The sequence below is a fragment of the Castor canadensis genome, chromosome 9 (assembly GCF_047511655.1).
Source record: "Castor canadensis chromosome 9, mCasCan1.hap1v2, whole genome shotgun sequence".
NCBI lineage: Eukaryota > Metazoa > Chordata > Mammalia > Rodentia > Castoridae > Castor > Castor canadensis.
Window position 1 is genome coordinate 98138236 of NC_133394.1, and position 22878 is coordinate 98161113.

Here is a 22878-nt window from a genome sequence, read left to right on the forward strand (position 1 = left end):
GGCAGCTATTGAAGTCAAGTCTGTTATAACTTCAGTGTTTTTGTCCTCGTAGAAAACACTACCTGCTCCAATAGTAATGCCAAGAAGGATATTTGTTATTCAGTTCCCACCTGTTTTTCCTTTATTGGCCAGTCTGTTACCATTGCTTGAAGTGATGTCAGTAGGTGTTTGACAGCCATCTCTGTAATCAATAAGGTCTCCATTGTCCATTGGGGAGGGTGACAGTTTATTTTTGATAGTGTTCCAGGCAATATTTGGGTTCTTCTCAGGGAGAGCAAGTGAATTATCAGCAATAACATTGTAGTATACGTTAGGAAATGTAGAGTAATCACTTTTTCAGTTTGGGAGATAGAATTTCCAGGTGGAGGGAACACAATGCCACTTGCTGTTTCTACATTCTGTTTCACATCTGTACTCTCATCCAAACTATTAACAATTGTTTTGGTGGTCATTAGATTAAAATGTATTTATAATTTGTAGGATTAGTGGCATCATATAGAGCATCAATATTTTCTTTACCAGGAATTGTAAGCTTTCTGTCATTTATTGTTAATTTAGCAGTAGGTATAATACTAAATTGGAAAAGAGAATTTGTGGTATCACAAACCCATTCCTTTCCAAGTCATTATGTCCTAATTTAAAGTACTTGAAATTATGTGCAGGTAGAATCCTTCTTTTATCTGAAAAACAATGTCTTCCTCCACTAAAAACTCTGCTTCCATGTGAGGAGTTGATTCTTCTTTACTAGCCATTTCTTTATTAAATAAACTTTTAAACTGATTTCTTAGACTAAGAATACCAGCTATTACTGCAGGCAAGGAGGTAATGGCTGCAGTGGGTCTTCTTTCTGGCATGGTGGCCTCATTAATCATTAGTTCAGAGCTGTCCATTATACTCATGGTTCCTATACCTCCACTGGCAATGGTATTGTGTTCATCAATGGGAGAGGTGAAATCAGCAGTAAGAAAAGCACACTCCAGTGAAATGTTCAGAGGGTCTACTAATACTTGATTGTATATAATGGAATCATTAGTGAGATGAGGAATTTCATCTACAGAATCTGACATCTTCATCCAAGCACCAGTCAAAGAGTCATCCTTAATTAACAAAGAAGTTTGAGCTTCATTATTTTGAGTATTGGGTATTTGTTTAGACCATTCAGCTTCTGATGGAAGACTGTGTCCTTTCTTCATAGGAGAATCTATTTCAGAGTTAGAACCTGCAACACTATCAGCATTGTTGTCAATAGTAGAGATTAATGACTTCATTCACAAAGTCAGTAGATTGACTCGAAGAGGGAGTACTAAACTTTGAAGCTGAGGCCATGCCAGATATATTGTTTTTACTAACATGAACAGACCCAACAGTAGCAGGGTGAGTGATAGAATCTTTAGAGGTGATATTGTTTTGGAAACTGTCTGCTTTAACCACAGTGGTGCTAGGTTTTTCAAAGTTCATTTTGGTTTTACAATTATTTGAAGCAATTATACTGGGAGTTCTATGGTCATCTCTGTTGCTAGTGAGGATTTTGTGGTCCCTTGTAAAGGGCTTTATTTTATATTTGAATAGATTGACTATGGAGCTGTCTGAAGGGAGAGAGATTTTATTTTCTACTGTTTGGGCAAAGTTGGCACCAGGATTAAGAGAATATGCTTTTCTTCTAGTTTCTGCTGTGGATGTGTCCAAACAAATGAAGATAACTTCATTGTCTTGGTCCATAGTTGTAATTTCTTCAACCATTGGAGTAATATTCTGCATTCCATCGGTGCTAACAGATTTTAAATTGTCCCTTTCAGTCTGGAGATTTATATTGGCAGGGATATTAGAATAATTGTTAATTATTGACTCATCTACATTATATCCAGTTGGTTCAGCAGTGTTTTTATGATTAGACACAAAGTTTTCCACTTGAACAGTATGTCTTCCTTCTGTTATTGTATCTTTCTTTGGAGGCCAAAGCATTTTAAAGTTAATTTTAGTATTTGTAATTGGCTCTATATGAGTATGGCTAACATAACGGTTTGTAGAAGTGGTTCCATTTGTTTTGGAAATAATTAAGTCCCTTAAACGTATTTTACTTTCAGCTCCATCTATCATTGTTTCTCCATCAGTAGAATTATACAAAACATTATTGCTTTTATTGCACAGTCCATCATTAAGAAAATAATTTGTAGAATTAATGAGATGAATACTAGAAATATCTTTACCAGTTTCAGTGGCAATCATAATAGATTTTTTATCTGCCCTATCATAAATATTCAGAATATGAGTAAATTTAAAGCCATTGCTGTTTTTTGCAGTGAAAATGGTAGGTATTTGAACACTAACCATAGTTCTACCATCATTCTTTATGTCTATGGCACCAGTTACAAAAAGAGTTATCTTTCTTTGTAAGGTGAGGCTCATTACTCACAGTTTTGCTATATATTTCTAGGTAAGCAGAATCAATAACAGTTATGTTTTCATCTTCTAGATCAGGCAAATCAAACAGAGTTATATAATCTTCTTCTAGAGTGTCCATGATACCAATTTTTGCTGTATTGCCTTTCTGCCATAAGGGCTGTGGTGTCAATAAAGAATGTGCTCTCTGGTCTTGCTTCCTCATAAGCAGTAGTACCAGTTACAAGAAGGTTGACTGTATTTGATATGGCAGTGGTACCATCATCTGGCAAGGCAGTGAACTCCTCCATAGCATTTTGTATATATGTAGCAGGATTAGAGGCAAAGAATGATTTCAATATGCCAGTGGACAGGAAAAAGTGTTCAGGATTCTGAGCTGTTTCACTCTGTCTGATAGTGAGGAATAGCAGTGGAATCAGACTTGTACCAGTAGTTTGTTATGGATACAGGTGCTGAGATGATACTTTCCCTAGAAATAGTCATCCTTTTCCATATTATTTGGGAATTGGATAAAAAGCTGGAAATTCTTATATTAACAGGAGGTATATCCTTCATTTTATCAGAAAAATAAGAAGCTTTGCTTTTTGGAGGCTCTGCCTCAGTAAAATTGTCTTTTATCCCCTCAACATAAGCAAAGCCTGCTGAAGTCTGTTTAGATGATAAGTTACTTGCTGCATCATTCCTAAGTGGGGGAAAATTATATGAGCTACCTTGAACAGCCTCTGAGTTGTTCCTCTCTGAAAGAGACCCAGAGATCTTTGTTACTCCATCTATAGACCCAGAATAGCTATATGAATCTTTTGTAAGTGAAGTTTTTTCTGCTCTGAGGATGGATGAGCATTGATTTGCTGTATGACTGGATAAAGGTGGATTTGCAGAAAAATGTAGATTTGTCTAAGTGTGTATTTCCTGACTCCCAGTGTACTAAATGGAAAGAAGTACAACATTTTTGTGAGATTCTCCTTGCAGATATTTTACTAAAAATCTCAAGTAAATACTCAGAATTAAATTGATCAAATATAGCAACACTCTGCATGTCTCTGCTCTCTTCTTATTCTTGCTTATTGAATTAATTAAGAATTCTACAATATCACTGTGAAAAAGAAAACTGATATGTTAAGGTTAAGTGCCCCCTGTGAATACAAATTTGAGTGTCCCATGGCAAACTTTAGTAAGAAATCTCTTACCATGTAAAAAAGTATGGAAAGATCCTTTCAAATTCCTTACTACCCTGCATTGTATCCTCTGTTATTTTTAGTTTTTAAATATATGGTTAATTTTAAAAGAAGGAAAATTATATAAAGAAATAGAATATAAAAAATACAATTATGCTTCATTTAGAAAACTGTTCTTTCTTGCATTAAATATAAACCAATAATCTACATTCATTTTTGCCTCTGTCTAATTTTTAGTTCCTTAAGAATACCGTTATCAAGAATACTGAAATTTATTGGGATATAAATCACAAAATTCACAATGGTCACAGTTAGGACTAGACCCTGCATCTTGTCTTGCTATTAATTCCCCGCAAATAAGGTAGATTGTTTTGTATTACATTAACCCAATGAGCAACTATAAATGACAGTTTAAAAAATATCAAATAATTTATATGTTACCATTACTGATGTTATCTAAGATTCCAACTTAATAGATAAAATAGAAAATACCCAGGCATTTCTAGTGCATTTTTAGAAATGACAATATGTGGATGGAGCACTGTTTCCTCAGGCTAATTGCATTTTGATCAGTGAGAATAAGAATAATTCTGGCTGTTTCTGTTGCTTAAAGAGTATCAAGCAGTAAACAATATAACTTGCAATAAATATCAATGCATTCTAGACAAAGTACTTCAGTGAGGACTTTAATCATATAAACTCACCCTTATTTTTATGTTAATAATTATTACCAATTTGCTGAATTTTCCTAGAGACCATTTGTACAAAGTCAATGAATCTATATTCAGTCATAGTTCAAATTTCACCCTATGCAAGAGGGTTGTAAGAAAAAGTGTTGTAGGTGTTTGAAAAAAGAATGCCTCCAAATATTCTGAATTATTCAGTCTTCACCTTGTAATAAAGGGCCTTTCCTTCTAGCTGCCTTGTAGTTTTAATTCTTCATCAAATCAGACTTATTCAGAAATGTATGAAGATGAAATCCAGGCTAGAGAAATCCTAAATATAACTCAGAAACACGGGGTCCTTGATCTTCCACTTTTATGATAGTGAGTAAGAGAAAAAAGCTTCACGTTTAAGGAATCGTTTCTGGGTTAATCCCAAAACAAAAGAAAGGAGGAATGTGTATTGTCTTTTGGGCATGCATCTTTCAGGCACAGAGCGAACCTATTAGCTTATCTTCAAATTGTAAGAGGCAAGGCTCATATTTTAAATATGAAGCTTTAAAAAATTAACTCTCTGGCTTCTAGTGCTATTTTCCTTTAAAAAATTCCCTTCTTTTTCAGTAGCATTTTATCTTGTATTGTCATTTACTAGTTTATGCAAGGCACAATGATGTTTTGTTGAGTATCTGAAAAATATGTTTATAGTATAGGAGAAGAAATTTAAAAAAAAATCCCATGACCTATAACAATATATTTTTTTCCTACAAGGTTTATATAAACACTCTGCCCATCTCTGAAGGCATTCTCTTCCATCAGTAAACTTGATACTGGTCGATACAGCTATTATTCCCAGTTTCTGTAGCTAATTATCTATTTACATGAAATTAACCAAAATACATCACCTCTAATGTGTCACTTGTTGGAGATATTCATTAGTATATACTCCAAAACCCATAAAAATTTGAACTTATTATTGACTTTCAGCTGTTTTTAGTTAAGGCACAGCGCAATGACACTTTTATTAAACAATATAGAGGCTCAGTCTGAAGTTCATTTGGCTTGCTATTCCTTCCCACCCCCAAGTACCCCCAAATTTACTTACTGGTAATTACAACTTTTTAAAACCCATTATTTCTTTCACATAATTTAACCTAAGATTCAATAATTTTGAAGCATGGGACTTACTAGATATAAAGACAAATAAAGTAAAACTTCTTGTCATTAATTTTTTTTCAGGCTTCCTCAATTTTTCCCATCCCCTGTCTTATCTTAATACTTTTCTGTAGCTGACATTCTTTTATTACACATTGGAACAAATATCAAATCTCCACAGTTATGTCCAACACTATCCCTAAAGTGTTCTTTCAGAGTATTGATGTACAAAGCGTCTGTGTACATAATAATTACCTTTAGATCAAAAGCAGTATGTCATGAGTTGAACAATTATAATGTTATCACTTTACGAGCTTGGAAATACCTTTCCTATGACATTAAATATTGCTCTTCAAGGGAATTGAAGTAATTGTTTGGAAAGCTAATGCAGTACAATATACTTAAGGATGGAAAACTCATTCAATAAGAGATGATATGTGTAGGTCTTTTTGTTTTAAGTAAGCTGCCACCCTCAGATGCAGAATCCCTTGATGGTACTGGTTCATCTTTACAAGAGCTAAGATAGCTAAGATTTCTGCTTTATGATTTTCAAAGTTGAATCTGGCACAATAAAATCTTTGTGTGTTAAGAAACTTCATCTTGAAATTCTTTAAAAAAAAAATCCAAGAAGTTTTAAATCATTGTTTCCTTTCATTGAGGTGAATAGTTCATTTATTTTTTCACAGGCTTTTCAGTTTATGGTATACTCACTATTTCCAGAAATTGTCTTTAATGCTCATGTAGTCTAAAGCCAGTACATTTTCATATACTAAAGTAATCATGTTGCAGGAGGAGCTATAAATTAGGAAACAGGTTATAGTGTCTCTATCTAGCTGTAATTCTTACAAGTTCACAGGCGTAACCCTAATTGATTTTCATGGAATGTTTGTTTTCTTTTATTAAATTTCTAAGCTTATCAGTATCATCTAGCTAATGGGTAAGAATGCCTATAAATTCAACAATATTAATTGAGTCTCTGTCAAAGGCACTTGTGGAAATAGAGAATTAGAAGATACAACATTCATCCTCAAAGCATTTACAATTTATTCTAGGAGCAAAGGAGTGCACATGATCACCACATTCACTTATTCATTCAAGTATCAATTGAGTGCCTACTAACTTTAAGGTTTAGCTCCAGGACCTGAGTAACATGACTGGGAACAAGCTAAACAAAACATGACCAACAAATTACATAATCAAAAGACTATATTTTTTTGGCTTCCAAAAGAGGGGAAATAATGATAATAATTGGGAATATTCTTGGCTTTGAAATTTGAGTAAGTTTAGAGAGCTGAAGTTAGGTTAGGCAGAACTAGCTGAGTATAATAAAAATCACGAACAATTGCACAGAAATAGGAATTTTTAGGACTGATTGAGTAAAGAGGAGGGAATGTCTGATTCTGCAGTCAAGAATAAGACTAGCAGAGATCCCTTTTCTGCCCCAATGCTAATAATTTAAAAAATTATTTATTTTTACTGATTTTGTACTAAGTTTTTAATCTTACAAGGACCTAATATCCATCCATTCTACTAACTTTTCTTTCTTCCTTACTCTGTGTGTCTTTACTTTCTTCTTTACCCAGCTTACATTGCTTTTGCTTTATTGTACTTGTTTGAGAAAACATCAATGTAGACTAAATGTAACTCTCCATCCTCTGTGCTTCTGCATTCAGAGAAAATCATACTTGGTCATAATTTCAATGTGCCTGTTATTGCTGACTGGTAATTATAATAAAGTTCTTTAACTTACTCAATTTCTTGGTGTTCTTATAATAGCTTATCTCCATTCAAGTTTCCAAGACCTCTTGCTCATCCTCCCTGTCAGCTGGTGACCTGGTCTTTTATTTTATGAAAAAATAAATAGACAAAACCAAGAGAGAATACTCACAAGCTCTGCCAACATATTTCCATGTCTCTATATAATTAGAATGTATACTTTATTTCTTGCTTCTAATTACTACATAAGAATTCTCCAAATTTTGGCCTAAAAATAATTCCTCCCCTTTAGACTACTCCTTTGCATATTCAGAGCCTTTTTTTCCAGTAACCCTAATTCTTCTGCATGATTAATACTGTTTATTGGCTTATTATCAACACACAGGTATACTTCTCATAAACCTGAAAGCAAAACATAAAAATGAGCTTCATTTCTGTTAACTTCATTTTCCCCTCTAGTTACTGTCCCATGTTTTTCTGTTTTTATAATAAAATCACTCAAAAAATTGTCTTCAGTTCCTCCTTACTCTTTTCAGCCTACCTCAAAAGACTTTTTCCTCTACCACTCTATCTAAACTGCTCTAGTTGTTTACTTCTTTGAATTGTGTAAGCCTTCATGTTGCAGAACCAAACTGTCCAAATGATCTTATTATTTATCAGTGCATTTGATACAGTTGATCACACCTTTTTAATAAAAACATTTTATTAGCATATATTAGTTATATAGTTGTAGGGATTTCATCATGACATTTCCATACATGCTTACAATATACCTTCACTAAATTCACTCCCTCCATCATTCTCCCTCATCTCCTTTTCTTAAAACAATTTCAACCAGTTTCATTGTTCTATTTTCATACATGTATATAAAGTACATAGACAATATTCACCTTCCTTTGCCATCTCCATTTATCCTCCCCCTCCCACTGGTACCCATTCTTGAACAGGACCTTGTTTACATTCCTGTCCTTAATTTTTAATAAATATATATTCATTGTTCAAAGGGGTTTTGCCATGGTATTTCCCACATGCCTATATTGTACTTTAATCAGATTAACCTCTCTATCACTCTCTCTTTCTCTATCCTTCTTACTCCCTGTTATTCAATATCCCATCTTCATATACAGATGAAATGTATTTTGATGTTATTCATTCTCTATCATTCTTTTTTCCTCTCTTTCCTCCCCCCTCATCCCCTCATACAATCCCATTATTACAAACATGTTCCATATGTATACACGTGTGTATATGACTATGCACATATTTATGTCTACATTTATCTTTTGGGTTTAGTGTCCACATATGAGGGAAAACATGCAACCTTTGTCCTGAACCTGGAATACTTAATTTAACATAATGATCTCTAGTTGCATCCATTTACCTGCAAACAACATCATTTCATTTTTCTCTATGGCTGCATATATAATACATTTTGTTCATTTAGCAATTGTAGGACATGTGGGCTACATCCACAGGATGGCTATTGTGAATAATTTTATAATAGATATGAGTGTGCAAGTGTCTCTGTCGTGTCCTGACTTACATTCCTTTGGATATATGCCTGGGAGTGGTATCTCTGGATCATACAGTAGTTCTGTTTTTAGTTTTTGGGGAACTACCATACTGCTTTCCATAGTAATTGCACTAATTTACACTTCCACCAACAGTGGAGTAAATAAAGGCTCCTTTGCCTCTGCTTCCTTGTCAGCATTTAATTTTTGTGTTTTTGATGATAGCTCTTCTGATTAGAGTGAAGTAAAATCTCAGTGTTGTTTTTATTTGCATTTTGTTTATGGCCAGGGATGTTGAGCATTTCTTCATGTACTTATTGGCCATTTGTACTTCTTTTGAGAATTGTCTCTTTAGTTCATTTGCCCATTTAGTCATTGTGTGGTTGATTCTTTGAGAGGTTAGTTTTATGAGTTCCCTGTATGTTCTGGTTATTAATCCCTTGTCAGATGTATAGCTGGTAAAGATTTTCTCCCATTTTGAAGGCTGTCTCTCCCATCTGGTTATAATTTACTTTGCTATGCAGACGTGCTTGCTTGGAAAGAATGAAGGTCTGAGTTCAAACCCCAGACTCACCAAAAGAAAAAAAATTAAAAAAAAAAAAAGAAGGGCAGAGAAAGGATTTATTACAGAACCTGGGACTCACTATGGGAAGAGGCAAAGTAAATACTCAGCTCACCTTCAGCTATCTTTAGAGTGCAGATGATACCAGCTTATCTTTACATAGACAAAGAATTAGGGCAGGGGACAAAAAAAGTCATAGGTGTGTTCCACTGGACTAGTGGGGCCTGGTGACCATTATCTCAGACCTGGTTCTTTGAGGGTTCCAGAGAAGTTGTTATTGTCATTTAAGGGAAGCAGTCTGTTTCCCAAGATCCTGCTCCAAGGTGTAGCTTCATCATTATAGGTAATTGTCATCATTTAGAGGGCTGGTCAGTCTTGCAAGGTTCTGCTGTTCCTTAGGGGAGGTTTTAGTCCCTTGTCATGAAGATGTTATCAATCATTCCTATACTTCCTTGATTCCAAGGTGCTCAGAGCAAAGGACAACATGTACAAAATGGTGAAAGAGATGCCAAGCTTTTCTTCTGTTTTTAGTTAATTTGTGGTCCCAAATAAGGAGTCAGTACTTTTCAGCAAAACAGTTTAAGCACCTCTTGCACTCCCATTAAACCACATTCCTTGCATACAGTGTCCCTTTTGCATTCAAATCCCATTGTTACTGTTATTTTTTTTTTATCATTTGAGACCTAGATTCCACATGAGTGAAAACATGTGATATTTGGCTTTTGAGTTTTGGCTTATTGTCATTCAAGATGATAACCTCTAGTTCTATAGAAAATGGAAATTCTAGGTAAAAATTTTCTGATGCTATTCTTTTTTTGAAATATTTTTCAGATGTTTGGTAAGATGGACATATCCAGTATCCAGCATAATTTTCTGTACCAGCTTTTCATGGCTTACATATTAAAAATACCTTAGTTTATATTCTCATTCTTTCAGAGGCTTCTTTCCAACTTCTTCACATGTTCTTAGACAACTTTTTCATGACTAAAATGTTACCTGCATTTAAATTAATTTTATTAACTCTACCTATTTCACATTAATTCAATTTCAGTTTTACAAATGCTAGAACCACCTACTTCTTAGCTTTTTGATCTTGAGCAAAATATTTTGTTACTGTCTAGGGGTATGGGTTAAGAGGGCAGAACAGGTTCTGCCTGGTAGTGGGGGGGTGGTGTTGAGGGAGGACGTGGCACAAACAATGTATACACATGTAAGTAAATGTAAAAACTATAAAATAAAAGGTGAAAAGAAAAAAAGGAATTAGAAAGCAAGAAAGTGGGGAGAGGAGTAAAGTTTATTGAAAGCAAAATTATAGACTTCTCAGATTGAGAAGTGGACCTGGAAACAGGTAGTCCATGGAGACATCCTTGTGTTTCATTTTTTAATCCCTGGGATGCTCCCTCCCTTCTAGGGAAGTAGTTGGGGTGTCCCTTGCTGGGATAAGCTCCACTTTGACTCGTACTCTTGGCCCAGAGTTTTCATCAGGCTATGTCATCCCCCACCCCCATCCTATACATGATGTCAACTTGATTGGCTCTTCTGCCTTGGACCATGGCAATAGGAGTCCACTGTGCAGGTCCTGCATGAGCTGTTCAGGAGCATGGAAGTCTCTTATACAGGCTCAATGAGTCCCACCAGAAATTGGAAAAGAGAAGCGGGAAGGAGACAAAAATTTCTTGCCACCTCTGCCTTCACTATCTTGCCCTGTCTGCCTGTGCCCCACTACCTGTCCTTCATTCCCCTCTCTCAGATGGTGTCCTAATGGTCATTAGGGTAGAGGAGTGATGACCACTCTTGCTTCTTCCTGCAGATCAGGGTTGCTGTAGGGGTGCAGTCAGGGCACATCCTTGAAGGGGGGTGCTGGCCAGTCCAGGAGACTGCAGTAGACTTGAGGCCATGATGATTTCATTTCCATGATCATTTGGAGTTTGACTCTAAATAAGAAGACACAAATTTTACTTAAAGATTGAAGATGCAGGGTCCAAAAATGAGGAACAGGAGAAAGGCTAATAACGACCCCAGAAAAGGGAGAAACCAGGTAACACATGGCAACCATGTCTTGATCTGATTCCATACCTGGGACTGTTCCTTAAGCCATTTTGCTTGTCAAAGTATTTTGTCTGCCCTTTCCTGTCATCCCTGCAGCAGGAGGTGTTAGCAACAGCACATAGCCATCCCTGTTCAGCCAGGAGGAAGTCAAGGGCCAAATGATGGTCAAAGATGATTTCTGTTAGAGAATTGAGGGATTTCTGGAGGTCCTTAAAGGTCAGTCCTGTATCCTCTGCTACGAACTCCATTTTGATTAAGTTTTTGGAGGTAAGATAGTTATTGATTACTTCATAGGAAGTACCAGCCAACACTGCTCTGAAGACCACTATCCCAACCATGATCAAGGTGATAGGTTCCCTCTTTTCTCTATGGCTATTGGGTAGCTCAATGACTGACAAACTCCATGGACTGGATCTTGGAATTATTCCAGAAAGTTACATAGTTTGGATTCAGGACCACTTGAGTGATGGCCAATAAACCTTGAGTGTCACTAGGACTTAAGCACTGGAGGCCCCAGACCTCAGTACAGTTTAGAGAGTGTCCCATGAATGGAATCTATTTTCAAGACAGAGAACTTGAGATCGACAGGAACCATTTGTAGGGCTTGGTGAGGTTGGAATTTGTCCTGGAAAGGCTGAAAAACTAGCATGTAAATTACTTTCTAGACAAGCTTTGGCACAGTTGTTCCTATTCCAATCTGGAAACCATCCTTGATGCTGTTTTAAAGCTGCCTCAGTATGATTGAGGCTACAAGTAGAGATAATAGTTAGGGTGCAGTTTATGCTCCTTGGTCCAGCATTGAAGATAGAGGTTGTGTTCTAGGACCAGGGGAAGATGGCGTGCGAGGAGAAAACCCAAGAGGGTTGGGGACCAGTGGATTTGGAGGCACTACCATCCTGGCAGCTAGTAATGTTAATGACCAAGCTGTTGTTAAAGAGACAAGTCCCTGTGCTCCCAGTAGAGCAGAAGAACCAAGTCCTGTTTTCTGAAAATGTCTAGGTCCCCTCAGGGAGGGGACAGTTAGGATCATAAGAATTATTTGAAAATGTTAAGATCTTGGTATACCAGATGTAGTAGTCCCATCCAGTAGCCTTCAGAGGTGGAGTTATGCAGGGCACCCCTGTTAGGGCAACCAGAGAATAAGGGGCTCTGGGATCCCTAAAGCATAATCAGGGATCCTGGTGGGTAAAATTAAGATGAAGCCATGTGGGTAGGAGGGCTGTGGTTGGCTTCTTGAACCAAACCCAGCAGTCTGAGAATGGGGAATTTGGGAATGCAAGGGCTTGAGTGAGGTTAGGGGAAGAATTTGAGTCCCAGAACTAGGTTTCCCTGCCCATCAGAGGCAAGGAGAAGAGAAGGAAACAGGTCCACATCACTTACTAGAGGGGTCAGAGCTTGCTCCTCAAGGGTTAAATGGAGAGGAGATGCCAAAATAGAGCCTCCACTTGTTGGGCCTCTTCCTGCCCCAAAGGTAGGAGTGTTACAGGGGCTAGAGCATTCAATCAGGAGCCCCTGTTCTTTAAGTCCCTTGATAATGGGAATCAGGTCCTCTCTGACCTTCAGTCTCAGTATGTACTATTTTTGGTGAGGAAATTGGGTGGAATGGCCATCCAGGCTCTCCCCACTGTCTGATCATCAGTCCCTATGGCTGGATCCACCTGAGATTCTATTAAGGGAAGGCAATAATATTCTCCAAGAGGCAAAAGAAACTGGACCCTTAAGTGAGATAATAGATCTCCCCCCAAAAGTGGGGTGGGTGTCTTGGGAACTATCAAAAAGAAGTAACAGAAGTAGAGCTCTCCCCCTAAATAAACAAGAGGTTGAATAAAAATTGCACTCACTCAAGAGGCTGTCCTAATATGCCCTTAATGGTTACTTTATTTTGGAACCTGGGTCTGGGGCAGAAGGCTATAACCAGAAATCTGGCTCCTATGTCCAGTAGGATGCTGATCTTTCACTGTTCAACCATGAGCACGACCTGGAGCTTCTCTATTTTAACCACAGTTACAGGAGCCTTAACAGGAGTCCCCGGGACCTATCATTATTCCCTGGAAGGCAGTGAACCTGATCCCATTTGGTGTGAGGGGCATCAAGCCTTCCAGTAGTTCCCCTTGTAGATGGGGCAGGGTTCTGTAGGTGGCCTTTGGGAACACTTCCCTCTAAAATGGCCTTTGCCTGCACAGGAATCATGTCCTTGGGTTAGGGCCTGCTCCTGAAGGAGTCGCTCGCATGGTCATGCCTCCTGGTGTTTATCTTTTCTCCTCTCCTTCTCCAGGTTCCTGTTATAGAATACAGTCGTAGATGCGTGCACCAACTGATCCAATGACTTGCATCACTCAGCCACCAGGTTTTGGAGTTTTCTAAGAATATCCAGGGCTGACCATATCAAGAATTTATCTTTTAGGATAATCTCTATCTCCTGTGTTCCTGGCTCTATATTAGATTGCTTCTGGAGAGTGTCCTTTAACCATTGAAGGAATACTACTAGGGCTCAGAATCCCTCTGGTGGACAGCAGCCAGCTGGGAGTAATTGAGTGCCTTTACCTTAGCTCTCTGTAACCCTTACAAAATATGATATATGAAGTGGTTTCTTTCCCATTTATCACATTCATCATCATAGTCCTATTTGAGGTCCTTCAATGGGACCACCTGGTCCTATCTGGGAACCGGCCATCACTGCCTCTGAGTGTGAACAAAGGAAAGGTAATAATTGTTCCCAGCCATTACCACCTGTTCCAAAACTCTGTTTTTCCAGGAAGGTGAGAGTCTATTCTAATAATAACATGATATCCTTCCATGCCATATCATACAACTGGGTTAATTGTTGGAAGGTCTGGACATACTAATTTGGGTTATCAGTGTAGCTTCCCAGGTCCAGCTTAATTTCCTTGAGTTCACTTTGGGAAAAGGGGGTATGGACAAACTCAGGACTGAACTCTCCTCCTGGCACCACCTGTATGGGGGAACATTCCTGAATGGAACCTTGGATTCTTCTTCTTTGAGGCACCTCCCTCTTCTGGGTATGGGGGACAAGAGGGGTGGGACTTGGGGTTCTTCTTATGTCACTTAGATTGGGATAGATACCCCGTCTGGGTGGATGAGGCTGACAGAGGGTTCAAAAGGGGGGAGGGTCATCCTGTTTTAAGTTAGGCTGGGGAGGGGAGGGATCCAACTCTCTTGGAGTTTTCAGTGGTACCCTACAGAAACCATGGCAAGACTGTGTGTATCTAGCTTACATTCTTCCAACCATTTAGTATGGTCTCTCAAGCAAAGGGAGAAATGGGCAAAGGGAACCTCAATTTATTTTCCCTGTTTTCTACAGAATACGTCCAATTGGAGAATGGTATTATAGTTAATACTGTCATGCTTGGGCCAGGTTTCATCATTCCCCAGTGGATTCTTTGGCTATTTTATTTTAATAAAATAGAAATATTAGGGCCTTTTTCTTTAAACTCTGAGGATCTAAGTCCCTCCAGTGTTTCAACAGGCAGGTGAAGGGAGATTCCCTGAGGGATTTTGGAAGAGTTCATGCCCATCTGTGGACAAGAGAAAGGGACTCATGAGTCAAGGCCCTCAATCAGATGTCTCTAACTATGTCCTGACCTCTTATATCAGAATGTCTTCCCCTCTGACATCACCCTGTCTCTGCAACCAAGAGGCAGGATCTCTCTGGGACCTGTCCAGATTTGGGTCACCATTCCTGGTGTGGTCCTGCCTGGGTTCCTGCTTTCCTTTCCTCCTCTTATATCCCTGATACTTTTGCATTGTCCAATTGTCAAAGGAGGCCAATTCAAAATGCTCTGACTGGGTAAAAGGGCTCAGGATGCCTCCCAAAGCCAACAGGCCCAAAGGAGGATCCTCCCTGGATCCCAGGAGGTCTCAGAGTAGGCTCACAGCCCAGAAGAAGGGGCAAGCATTAGGTGGAAACCAGAGTCTGATGGTGCCCTCTACGTACTGAAGAAACCACCCAAACACAATGAGGGTATGCTTTTCTTGCCCATCATTTCCCTCTCCTGAATGTCCTTCCTGCTCAGGGGTGAGACAATGGGGATGTAGGAGGTAATGTGCCTAATGAAAGCACAGAATCCAAAATCTGAAAGGAGGAAGGATGCAAACTAATCAAAGGGCTGCAAAAGGAGCAGGAGACCTGCTGCTGGGAAAGCAGATGGGAAAGTCAGAGGGGAGTGATTGTTCCCAAATATCTTTAAAAAGGAAGCCCACCACTCTTGGGGGCAGTGGGGCCAGCCACTCATGATGAAAAGGAGAAGGAAGACCAGCTGGGAGTTTCAGTCTTACTAGTTGTGGCTGGGGGGACTCCCCAAGGAGGTTGAGCCACAGAGACGCTGGACACTCAATGGTTGTTTTTATGAGTTCCTTCAAAAAAAAATTCCCTCAAAAATATTCTGGTTTTTAATCCTTTGTCAGATGTGTAACTGGCAGAATTTTTCTCCCATTCTGTGGGCTGTATCTCCAATCTGATGACCATTTCTTTTGTTGTGCAGAAGCTTTTTAATGTCATATAGTCCCATTTGTCTATCATTGCTCGTAGTTACTGAAGCTTTTGAGTTCGATTTAAAAAGTTATTGCTTATGCCTATTAATTCTAGTGTATTTCCTGCTCTTTCCTGCAGTAGCTTCAAAGTTTCAGGTTTTATATTAGGGTCCTTAATCCACTTTGAGTTGATGCTTGCACAGGATGAAAGACAGACTTGGATCTAGTTTCAGTTTTTGTCATGCAAATGTCCAGTTTTCCCAGCAACATTTATTGAGGAGGCTGTCTTTTCTCCATCTAATTCAGGTTATAATACATATGTACATGGAAAAGTCACAATGAAATACCCTGTAAAGCCATATTAAACAAACAAAATTCCATTAAAAAAAATAAAAACAGAATAGGAAGGCAAAACAGGTTCTGTCTGGGGAGTAGGTTCCAGTGGGAGGGGGGAGGATAGAAGGAAAGGGGGTTGGAGATTGATTGGAGAGTGAATCCATGTGCACATGTATGTAAATGGAAAAATGTGACCTGCTGAAACTATTCCAGGAATGGATGAAGGGGGATAAAGGAGAATGATGGAGGGGGTGCATTTAATTATGATAAATTGTAAGAAATTTGATAAATGTCACAATGTACCCCCAGTACAACAACCATAAAAATAAAGTATATATATAAAAAAACCCATAAATTTGAGGCTAGCCTGGGCAACATAGCAAGACTCTGTCTCAAAAAGTCAAATAACAGGTTATTTGAATAAATAAATAAATGAAAAAAGGTAGAAACACATAAAAATTGTAAATATTATGTTTTATTTTCCTATGATGAGGTCAAACCTAAGATCTTGCACATGTTAGGCAAGTACTGTACCACTAAACTATATCCCCAGCCCATTATGAATGTTTAATTATTTCCAGTTGTGCATGAGACTGATAAAATACATATATGGAACAAATATGTTTTTAAATGATTTATTGAACAAAAATCTGAGGAAGTGAATATGAATGTATTTTGAAAAGTGGGAGAGCAAAAGGACAATTTCTAGAATGGTTTCATTCTGAAGAGGGATGATAGGTACATTCTTGAGGCCATATTGGCAAAAGTTAAGATGAAGTTTAATATTGAGAAATATTAAGACCTAGAAAAATGTGGAAGAGATATAATAAAATTAATTCATAGTCCTACAAATATCTAGGTGTTTCAAAATTGCTATTTTTTATATAACTCTTTCTATGTAGGCCCTAGTACCCTTAACTTTCCTGACAGTCCTTTATTCTCCTTTGCAGTATTTAGTTACATATTTTATGTTTAGAGGAAGCATATATAGTTAGCTATATTGAAGGCTTGTCCATCGTTACTATTATCTTGAATACTTTCATCTACTTTTCAACGACAGCAACAAAAACTTAAAAAATTTAAAAACGTGTTTTGGTAATACTTTCTCTGAAATAGTCCTGGCTCTGCTCCTTTAATCTTAAGAGGTTTCTTTTTTTGCTTTTTTTGTAATGCTGGGGTTGAACCCAAGGTCTTGTGCTTGCTAGGCAAGTGCCCTAACACTAAACTATATTAGTAGCACTATCTTAGAATTTTAGATTGTGGTTTTATAATTACCTCTTCATTATATTGTATTTTGATCATACAGAAGTTTTTAAATTCTATTTCCTTCTCCATAGATATTAATAATAAAATTTTGTCCTCATTTCCATCTGAACTTAACTGAAGTTTAACTGTTGCTGTTGTTGTCAAGAACAACTGCTTATAATTTCTTGACTGTGACTCACTCATTCTTGCATTTGAGCTTTTCTTTGACCAATCCTCTAACTGAAGTGACTTTTGGGCTGGTGTTTTCACACTTTTTTACTTCCTCAATCACCACCCACTTGCACGCCCCCCAAGAGATCTTTATAAAAATATAGTTTCCTAGGAGTGGTAGGGCCTAAGTAATCATTTTGAAAAAGAAGCCAAGTGATTATGATTCACGTACCTATTAAACTATCTTCTGGCATCACCCTTCTAGAATTCTGAGTTTTCTGAGAATTGGAGTAAGTATTAAGCTTGTTGAATTCTAGTCTTGGTTTTCTACCACATGTGCTCTCAATATTTTTTTTCCATCTTTGTGTTCCTCTGCTCAATCTTGGCTGCCACAATCAGACAGATGGAAAGCACAAGGACGATTTTTTTCATCTTTAGTGTAAACCTTAGCAGCAGATAGCAACTACTCCAGGTCTGTCAATAAATGCATTGTGTTCTGAATTTGAGCACATCCTATGTTTCTGTATTCTTATATGTGAAATTATAGAGTACCTGCCCTCTGACATAGAATTGCAATATCAAAATTTAGTCAGATTTGGAGTAAATGACTTTTATTCAAGGTGTTTGGGCAAATGTAGAACACTACTGAATTGTTTCATCTGATTCCTTTTCATGCATTAATTTATCTGTTTACTGAGATGCTTGAGATGAACCTTTGCATTGCCTTCACTATGAAAAAGTAGTATGAATGCCAGTTGTAGGATTATTGGCTGTCCTTGTAATAGCAAGTGGTGGTAGTGTGCTGCCAAAAGTGGCAGAGATGGCTCCAGCTGAGATTGTGTTTGTTGTGACTGCAGTCATGTTCCCAGTCTCTTCCATTAGAGTTGTGGTTTCAGCAGTTGAAGAACCAGGTTCAGCAGTGGAGGCAGGAGTAACTGGGATTGTGGTGGCTGTAACCAGTACACTGGTACTGGCTGTAGTTATGGCACCTGAGGCTAATAGTGTGTTCTCACTGCTAGTGGAGGCTGTAGCTGTTGGCATTGGTGGCTGCTATAGGAATTGTGGTTGTAACCAAAGCAACTGTAGCCGTAGCTGTAGCCATAGATGTGGTGCCTGCATCTAAGGTTGTGGAGTCCGCTGAAGTAGTTGTTGTATCAGTGGGTGAATTTGTGGCATCTCTTGCTGGAGTTGTGGAAACTTCAGTGATTGTGTTATCTGTTGTTTCAGTAGGAGCCTCCCCTGCTGGAGTTGTAGTTTCAGAAGCTTGGGTGGTGTTTTCACCCAGAGTGGATGGGCAGTAGAAGAAGTCACAGAGGCCAATGTGGTGCACCTTGGTCAGTATTTTAGCAGTGCCTGCTACAACTGTGCTGGAAGCAGCAGTTTTATCACTTATGATTGGGGTTATAGCCACACTACTGGTAGTTGTATTTGTTCCTGAAATCATGGCAATTGTTTCCATAGGTGTTGTGGTTGAGGATCCAGCAATTATGATATTAACAGTGGATGTGAAGTCTGTTTCAGTCATACCTGTTGTGACCTCAGCAAGTGGTGTTATGGTGGAAGCTTCAGGAGCTGTGTCACCTGCTGACTTAGGTTCTTCATCTCCTGGAGTAGTAGCTTCAGTTCTTGTGCCATCTGCCATTTGAATGATAGCTGCATCCACTGGTATGCTGGTAGCTCTTGATGCAGTTGTGGTTGTAGTGCCAGGTTCACTAGTAGTTGTGGAACTTAGTGCAACTGTTGTGACACCTGACACAGAACCTGAGGAAGCAGAAGTAGAAACTCCAGGCATTTCTGTGAAGTAGAAGCAAGAAGTCTGACTGAACTGGATGACAGTAAGGTAGCACTACTGATGGTGGCACCAGTCCCTAGGGTAGTGGTGGTTCCAATGAATATGGAGGTTGTGGCAGTGGTAGGGTATGTGATATTTATGTCTATTAAAGTTGTAGAGGCAGCTGGGGTAGTAGAATCATCTAAGGCTGGGAGGGTGGTGTCATCTGCTATGTTTGGCTTCAACTTCTAAGTCTTCTGTGGTAAAATCAGATGCAGTAGTGGAGGCAGAGGCTGAGAGGGCTGTGGAGCTGGCCTCTGTGGTTTTGGTGCTGGAAGAAGCAGCCCCTTGGTATGTGGATCCCGCTACAGGTGCTGCTGAGGCTGGCACAGATGCTTAGGTGGTTGTGGTCGAGGCAGTCTCTGTGGATGTGGTAACTGTTTCTGAGTTAGTGGCTGATGGCATTAAGGTGGTGGTGGGAGACATTGAGGATAGAGTTTCAGGTGTTCTGGTAGCGATATTGGCACTAGTTGAGGCAACTGACATAGATGTTTTGCTATTGGATATAGTGCTAGTGACAGTAGTTTTAGGTACAGCAGTGATTGTCTTGGTTGAAATATTTCAGTCATTTGGCTGGGTAGTTTATGAATGAGATCGGTGATGATAATGGTCATGAGAATAGACATGTGGGGCATTTGAACATGGTCTTGATGGAAGTAGGCTTACATGATGAACCTTTGATGGGTACTTATATGGTTCATTTGGTTGTGAACAGGAAGTTTAATTTTTTTGATGAAATTGATATTTGGCAAGTAGGCATGAAGGAGATTTAGATGTATCAGAGACATAAGAATGTGACAGTAATGGTTTTGTGACTTCCTGGAAAGGTTTTCTTTTCTTTGGTGAATACTTTTACTGTGCAGCTTGAACAAATTTTGATCCTTCTGTTTTAGATGAATTTAACCATTTTTTGGCCAGTGATTTCCTTTTTTTAGATTGCTTTACAATTTTGTCTGCAAAAAGAAATGGTCTTTTTATTCCTTGAACGGATTTAAGCTGATTTTTATCCTTCTTATAAGATTTAGATAGTTTCTTTTTGGTCTTGATTATTATATGCTATTAGAGATGTGGTCTGTCTTTTTTTTTAGGTGTTTCTATAGATTTAGTCTTTGCAAGATATGTTTTTATACCTGTGGTAGGCCATTTCTGTTGCTTTAGTCCTTTCTTTTTGGACTTAGTTGGCTGCTTTTTGGATGATGTAGACAAGGCTTTTCTCAAAGTCTCTAGAGATTTCTTCTTGGGTAAAGATATTTTAGTAGTTGCTCTAATTGTAAGTTGTTTTAACTGTTTCTTATCAGGTATAGGCTGCATTTTCTTAAAATTTTTTACTTATTTTCATAGATTAAGATGGTTTTAGTGCTGCTAAAGCCTGTTTCAACTGCTTCATGGAAATAGTTTGTTGACTAATTTTTGGCTGTTTCAGAGTTTTATTTGCCCTCAGTGGGGTGTTTGGTCTTCTTAGACCACATGAATAGTGGATCAGCCCTTTCTTGGTAGTCAATGTATCTTTCTTAGGGCTGGCTTGTAGATTTTGTAATGGCTGATCAAATTTTTTATTTTTACTTCATGTTCTAAAATTTGACAATAACTGGCTAGCTCCTTTGTTAGTTAGCATGGGCAGAGATACAGCCCTAGGAGGTAGAGACTTTGAATTTTGTGTATTGAAGGGTGATGATGAAGCCCTTTTGGGGGATCTGTGGATAGTTTGATCTGAGTGGGCTTGAGGTTTCCTAAGAAGCTGGGTAGATAAGGATCTGCCTCATGACATCCTGGCAGGAAAACTTTGGACTGGTTGCCTATTGATTGCTTTTCTACTGCACATTGGCATGATTTCTGACCCTTGGTGGACTGTAGACAGAGAAACTAGAAGCTATTACCAAGTTAGTCAATGAATCAATTATTATTTTGTATTTTTACTTTAGTTTCAGGAACTGGTCTGCTCTTTATAATAGGAGATATTTTGGTTTTGAGCATATTTTAATTTAGAATAAACTTAAAATAGAGCAAGATGGTAAAATAGGAAATCTTAGGTTTTACAACATGCTCCTGCCAACTACCCATAAACTGAAACATTTTTATGAAATTCCCAAAACAAGCCTGACACTCAAGTGGTCCACAAAAAATGAATGCAAACTGAATTTGGAAGACTACAATAATAGTCTCACTGTGGACATGCTACCCTAGTCCTTTCCATAAGTCAACATGATACCACACAGAAAGGAATTCTCTGGGCCCATAGTTTCTACAGGGAAAAAAGAACTTGAAGTGTTCACTCACTTCTTTAGCATTCCCTGACGCTTCTCAGGAAGACTGATTCCATCTCACTTCACAGAGAACACTGGGAATCATGGCATAGCTAAATCACCTTGGGTCTCATAGCAACAAAGAAATGATATGGAACTCACAGCAACCAGCACATGTTGGTGGTACCTCTTGTTTTCCTGTCAGCTTTGGCATCTAATCAGATACCATCCAACTATATCACAGGCCTAAAAAGCTAAGCTGGTTGCTTTCAGAAACATGGTGAGAAATTCAACTTGGCTTGAGTCCTTAGACCATTAGTTTCCACATTCAAACTCAGACCAAGGACCCACCTATATAGGGAGATGGCTGTCATCATGCATTTTAGAAAATATAAAGGCTTAAATTAAGCCCAAAGTTAGCATAAGGAAAGAAATATTAAATATTGGAGCAGAAATGAATGAAATAGACTGGAAAACTACAAAAATCAGCAAAATGAAGTATTTGATTTTTAAAAGATAAACAAGATTCACAAAACTTTATCTGAAAACAAATCAATAATGAGTAAGGAAATTTTGAGTCAATAATAAAATATCTTCTATCAAAGATAAGCATAGGCTGCAAATATTCTCTGTGTTCTGATTTTGCAGTAATCAGAGTAGGCTAACACCATTTTAAGACCATGCATGTATAGTTAAACCTGGTTCTTTCTGATCTGGTTTTATAAATGTTAGTGATGAACCAGGTCTGCAAGGAAGAAAACTAACCCCAAAGCTTTTCAAAATTTTCCAAAAATCAAAGAGGAAATTCTTATAAACTCTTTCTTAGGAGGCTAGAATTAACCTGATACCAAAGCCAGACAAGGACATTAGAAGAAAATGTATTTACAGTGCAATATTCTTGATGAACAAAAAGGAACAATCAACCAGCAGGTATTCTGAATTCAATAATACATTAAAATGAACATTCATCATGATCAAGTTTAATTTACCCCCCTGAGAAGTAAAATGTTTCAATGTGTACAAACCAATAATCTTGATATACCACTTTAAAAAAGAAATAAACCATATAATCATCTCACTATATATAGAAAAAACATCTGATAAAATGTAGCATTCTTGCATTCTAAAAACTCTCATCAAATTTGTTATATAAGGAATTACTACATAATAAATGCCATACAGCATAAGCCCACAGTTTACATTACGCATAACAGGGAAAAATTGAACGATCTGGAATAACAGATCATTGCCACTTTTATTAAACACAGTATAAGAAGTCCTTGCACCAGTTAGGTAGGAGAAAGAAAAGGTATCCACATAGGAAGGGAAGAAGT

General features: G+C 38.0%; 1 long non-coding RNA gene, 2 other non-coding genes and 1 pseudogene across 3 annotated transcripts in view; 2 read left to right on the forward strand and 2 right to left on the reverse strand.

Moving 5' to 3' along the window:
- The window catches only part of LOC141410961 (uncharacterized), a 186422-nt gene that overhangs the window by 38061 nt on the left and 125483 nt on the right, over positions 1-22878 (forward strand). The window lies entirely within an intron of this gene.
- LOC141411034 (uncharacterized) lies at positions 100-1193 on the reverse strand (annotated as a pseudogene).
- Positions 17831-17960, reverse strand: LOC141411232 (small nucleolar RNA SNORA31). Its single transcript, XR_012436047.1, has one exon. It is a non-coding gene; the product is annotated as a small nucleolar RNA SNORA31 (small nucleolar RNA).
- LOC141411222 (small nucleolar RNA SNORA72) lies at positions 22161-22284 on the forward strand. Its single transcript, XR_012436038.1, has one exon. It is a non-coding gene; the product is annotated as a small nucleolar RNA SNORA72 (small nucleolar RNA).